The sequence below is a fragment of the Nuphar pumila genome, chromosome 14, assembly GCF_984573655.1.
Source record: "Nuphar pumila chromosome 14, dmNupPumi1.hap1.1, whole genome shotgun sequence".
Classification (NCBI taxonomy): Eukaryota; Viridiplantae; Streptophyta; class Magnoliopsida; order Nymphaeales; family Nymphaeaceae; genus Nuphar; species Nuphar pumila.
Window position 1 is genome coordinate 45,254,599 of NC_143262.1, and position 5,937 is coordinate 45,260,535.

General features: G+C 37.9%; 1 pseudogene; it reads left to right on the forward strand.

Moving 5' to 3' along the window:
* Positions 1-4,774: 4,774 nt before the first annotated feature.
* LOC149816798 (ER lumen protein-retaining receptor pseudogene) lies at positions 4,775-5,130 on the forward strand (annotated as a pseudogene).
* The last annotated feature ends 807 nt before the right edge of the window (positions 5,131-5,937 follow it).

The following is a 5,937-nucleotide window of genomic DNA, read 5'->3' on the forward strand; positions in this document are numbered from 1 at the left end:
CCAATTTCGACCCTCGGGTCAGTCAATTCTTCAATTTTGACCTTCGGGTCACCCAATTTCCAATTTTTCAAATTCAACTTCCAATTTCGACCTTTAGGTCACTCAATTCTAAATTTCGACCTCCTGGTCACCCAATTTTCATACTCCCAATTTTCAATTTCCAATTTTGACCTTCAGGTCACACAATTTCGACCTTTTGGTCAACCAATTCTTAATTTTGACTGTTAGGTCATCCAATTTCAAACCTTCGGGTTACCAATTCTATTTCAATTATTTTCGACCTTTGGGTCACCCTCGCCAATCTAGGTCATTTTCATTCTGCCTATTGGCCAAATATCCAATTTCAATCATTTTCTCTTGCGAAAGACCCTTTTTAGGGAGAGTTCGAGGGAGCTCGTTCTTTTCGCATGCTATCCAATCCGTTCACTTAACCCCGTTTTATGGAGAGTTTGAAGGTACTCGCGTCTTCGTGAACCGTTTGCAAAACAATTTCCAATTTCACACAAGGAACCCTTTTAAAGGGAGAGGCCCGACGGAGACTCGCTTTTCTTGTGGCCCCCAATTTTCCTACTAGGCCATTTTCATCATGAAGGACCCTCTTTTTAGGGAGAGTGTGATGGACTCGTTCCTTCATGATCTAATTTTCCGACCTCACTACTAGCGGCCCCCTTTCCATAAGAGAAGTCTAATATTAGGAAGCTTTGACGAAAGCTTAATTTCTCTTCAAAAGTTCGTTTTGCAAACACCTCCTCTTCAGGGAAGAGAGAAGTAATTTTCATTTCCCATTCAGGTAAGGGCTAAGCCTAAGTCTCTCTTTTTGGGGAAAAAGAGAGGAGAATTTTCGTCACGGATGTGTTGAGATGGAGCTGAAATACTCACTTTCACCAAAGCTTTCAAGAAAATTTTGTCAATTTATCAATCAAATTATTTGTTGATTTTAGAATCTTTATTGCACAAATATCTATCGCAGTTTACCTTTAGCATTACTTTCAAAAGAGTGAAGCTTTTGCGAAAAGAGATTCAAAATTCAAGTTCTTTTTATTGGCCAACCAAAAGGATGAAGGATAAATCCTCGATATGGCCAGAAAAGAAGATTCAATGTTATTGCAAGGCCATAGGTGATTGATATTGATCGCAGTCAATGGTACATCTTTAAAAACTATTCTTGTAAAGATGAGATAGTGGAAATATCCTGAGCGCTAGGAAAAGAGAGCATTTACCTAAACCCTGTCTCCTCAAAATCACCTAAGCTGCAATTAAATATCCACAAAGGGGATCTCTCAATTATCGTCAAGATGAAGGCGAATTAAGCAAGTAGACCCCCGGGGCCAAAGAAGATTTGAAACATCTTCAAGATGACGGAGTTTGTGATGGATCCTTCCAGGGAAAGTCCAAAGCACTGTCGAGATGAAGGCAAATGCGATGAACCTCTCGACAATCCCTAAAAGATATATAATTTTAGCTATCATCCAAAGATCTCAAGCCAATAAGCCAATATCATCAACCTTGAGGTAAAGAAGGATCGAAACATCTCCAAGTTGAAGGAGTTTGTGATGTACCCTTCCGAAAGAGAGAAAGAGAGGAAAAAGAAAGAAAGGAAAAGTCAAGACATCTCCAAAATGAAGGAGAATATAATTGAAACCCAAGAGAGCCAAAAGAGTGCAGAAAGCTTATCATGAGAGAAGCTCCTAGGATATCAAACTCCCATGTCTATCAAGAATCTTCTTTAAATTTATGAAATTCTATTATCAATATCCTTTCATCAATTGCTTTCATAATATCAAATTCTCTTTCCTGTTTATATCAAGGAAATTGATAGCTTCCTTGAAGAAGGTCAATCGCAAGCAATTTGGATTCCAAATCTTGATTCTATGAAGTCAATCTCGCTTGGAGGTAATACTTCAGGTAGAAAAGAAAGAATATTTTTGCAACAATGTGCATCATTTTCAAATACTTTGAATCAACAACAAAATTCTCAACATTTTTGACAACATTTTCTAGCTATCTGGACGTGGAGTGAGAGCTTGATGTCCGTTTTCAATACATCCTAACACCAATTTTAAATCCCTCTTAAGGACTTGATTCCTTTCCTTCTTTGAGAGCGTGAGCTCTCATATTCGCACAGTTCTTTGTGTCCCCACTGTCCAACCATAGACAGTCCCATTTCAGTTCGAGGTCAAACCACCAAGCATTTTCTCTCAAAAGGCAATTTCAAAAGCTGATTTTAGTCTCAGCAATGAGACGCTCAAGATCAACCCCTTTTCAAGCTTTAGGGACCCCATTTTCCTTCCTTTCGCAAAACCCCTGTCGGATTTATTGTGCAAAATCTGAAGGCTCCATCATGGTCTCTTCCTTCGAGGATTCCATCCATTTTCCGCCCGATCAAGATAAGGGTACAAACTTGAGCCTCATTCAAAGAGGTATTCCATTTTTTGCCTAATCAGGATAAGGGCACAAATCTGAGCCTCACTCAAAGAGGTATTTCATTTTCTGCCCAATCAGGATAAGGGTACAAACCTGAGCCTCCTTTGATAAGGTATTCCATTTTTCCGCTCAATCTGGATAAGGGCACAAACATGAGTCTCACTCAAAGAGGTATTTCATTTTCCGCCTGATCAGGATAAGGGTATAAACCTGAGCCTCATTTGATGAGGTATTCCATTTTCCGCCCAATTAGGTTAAGGGTACGAACCTGAGTCTCATTTCGACGAAATATTCTATTCCCCAATCAGGTTAAGGGTCAAACCTAAACTTCGTTCCATACGAGGTATTTCTGTCCCATCCAGGATAAGGGCAAAACCTGAACTTCACTCTCGCAGAGCAAATCTATTCCTCTTCATTCTCCATTTCATATCTACCATCTTCACTGGGCTAATATTGCTATACCTAGTCAGATCCTTCTAACTGGGGCATTTCATATATAACCCAAATTTGGTGTGTTTATCTTTGCCACTAAGCTCGGCAACAAGCCAACTTAGTAGCAAAGATGAGCATCTGTACACACCCTAAATTTTCACTCACCTCCCTGACATCTCCCTCAATCAGCACATTTCAGTCCTCCAGAATCAATGAAGGGCAAAATGGTCATTTTCTGAGATTGAACCTTGTAGAAAGCCCAAAATTTCATTCTTGAGCCTCAAAATTTCTATATTTAGGTTCAGAAAAATCTTCAAACTGCAAAACTTTCAAAATTCTACTCTTGACAAAAAGTTAGAATTTCCCATTTTTTATTCAGAATAGTATTTCTTGAAACATGTCTTTGCATAGCATTGCATGAGCATTTCATATCATTTCATTGCATAGCATGTCATTTTGAGATCCAGAAACTCTCGATTTCAAAATTCTCAATCCAGATTTGAGTTTTGACTCTTTTCAAAATTGATTTCAAAACCCTGGGTCTTCAAAATTACCAACCTTTCCCATTTTACCCCCAGGACTTTGAATTATAAAAGTTTTCTCAGAAAATAATCTGGATATTTAGATATTGATTTTAAAAAAACTTTTTGCAAAAAGATTTTAAATCTCTTCCATAAAATTTCTGCAGTTTTTCTTTATATACATATTTTTTTCCAAATTCTTGAAAACAAACCAAGTTTCACTTCATATTATAAAAAAAATTTCCAAAAAAGTGGTTATGTCTTTTGCTTTTTATTTTTTTATAATTGGTGTGGGACCCACCTTTTGAACCAGCATCACACTCAGACTCTCAGGTATGTCTTTTAGTTTCAAGCGGGGCCCACCCGGAGATGGCACCAATTTTGTAAATTCCTTTTCTTTTTAGGTTTTCTATCTTATAAATAGTTTGTGGGCCCACACACATGTGGCACCTCACTTGAAAAAAAAAAAAAAAAACAAAATAAAACTTCATTTTTCAAAGGGATTTTAAAAGATGGCTGATGTGGCATTCTTTTAAAAATCTCCCATTTATCTTGTTTCATTACTCATTTATTTTCAAAAGGAAGCAGCCTTAAACGGCGCCACAGCCAAGCCTTCAAAAAAATATTCATTTTACCTAGAACTTAGGTAAATGAAACGAAATTTTTGAAAAACCTAAGATTTTGTCCCCTCCAAAACGACGAATTTTCAAAAATTTCAGTTTTCAAAAGTTTCAAAAACGTAATGGAGCTCTTAAAAGAAAATTGCATTTTTTTTTAGAAAGAGGCTGAGAGTCTTTAAAAAGACCCAGCTATTGATCGAGAAGAAGGGGAAAGCAATTGATTTTCTGGATTTCTTTCTTATTGCAGGAGTTGTTTTGTCGTGGAGGGTGCCCCCATGGAGGATTTTGTCTTGAGCATCCAGGTTGAAGGGTTGCAGAACGTTGTTGCCCCTTTCCTTCAGCCCACCAGCAGAAGATCCAGCAGGCTCCCTATCTTTATTCAGCCCAGCAGCAAGGAACGACTCTCATTTGTTGTTTACAAGAGTCACACAATGGAGAACGTTGTTGCCCCTTTCCTTAAGCCCACCAGCAGAAGATCCAGCAGGCTCCCTATCTTGCTTCAGCCCAGCAGCAAGGAACGACTCTCATTTGTTGTTTACAAGAGTCACACAGTGGAGAACGTTGCTGCCCCTTTCCTTCAGCCCACCAGCAGAAGATCCAGCAGGCTCCCTACCTTGCTTCAGTCCAGCCACAGGGAATCGATCTTCACTTGCTGTTTCATTTAGCACAGAGGATCTACAAGGTATATCTTTGAAGACACAAGAGCTCTATTTTCTAGTTTTTGCTACTTAATACTGGGATATATTTACAGATTACATCTCTCTGTATAATACGGTGATGAAGTTGATTTTCCTGGGGAGCTCATTTTAATTGTTTGGTACATGAGGAACCACGAGATTGTCCGAAGATCTTATGATAAAGATCAAGATACCTTTCGCCATTTTTTTTTCTCTTATCTTGCCATGCTTTATTTTGGCCCTTCCCATTAATAAGAATTTTACCTTCAAGGAGGTTTTCCTTCTTGGTGGGTACAAAGCTCTATACATTCTCAAATAGATCTATCGCCACTTCACAGAAAAGTGCACTGGATAGCTTGGATATTTGGACTTGTCCAGACAGTATTCTACACAAACTTTTTCTATTATTACTTGCAAAGCTGGAAGAATAATGTCAAGTTGGAATTACCAGCCTGAGTCTATTTTGACAACCATTCTCGTGGTGGCAATAAAAAAAAACAGTAGCAAACATGTCTGCTACCTGTGTAGTTTAACACTCATTTTTTTTTTCATTCATATTTATTCATTCTGGCTTCCCAGCTGGGTTTATTGGATCAAAGAATCATCGTGTCCTTAAATGGGAAAGCTCCATTAGGGAGCAAAAGCGGGAACCATTTTCTTGGGAAAGAAAATTCACTGATTTAGACCCAAGTTTGCTTGTTTTAGTTGAAGGCAAGACGTTATAGTTGTCAGATTTGTGAAGCCTAGGCATTCAAAAACTGAAAAAGGTATATAATGTATTGTGCATCTCCAAATCTGGACTACTTTTGGGTTTTGCAGAAATTTTTTTATTGTGACTAAGATAATTTGATCCCATTTTGCAGGATTAGTTGTTGGATTTACTGTATAAGATGGCTCTGACAATGTATAGCTTGTCTTCTATTTTCAATTATAATATCATTAATACACATACATATAGTTTGATATTCTAATTTCTGCTGATTATATTCTATTGCATCTAGAATTCAGTTCAATGCTAAATGGTCATCATAGATTCAATTAACGATGATTAACCCATCTATGCTTCATTAGATTTAAGCATTTTAGTTATACCCTGCTATACACTCACTGTATTAGTTCACCTGCATATCATTTCATTAAATGCATATCACATCCATCCACTTCCTGTGTTGCACAGCCTAACAGCCATTCTACCTCCTGTGCGATTTCACCTACAGAAGCATATCACCTATTATCTTCATAGTCGTAACCTCCTCATCAGTG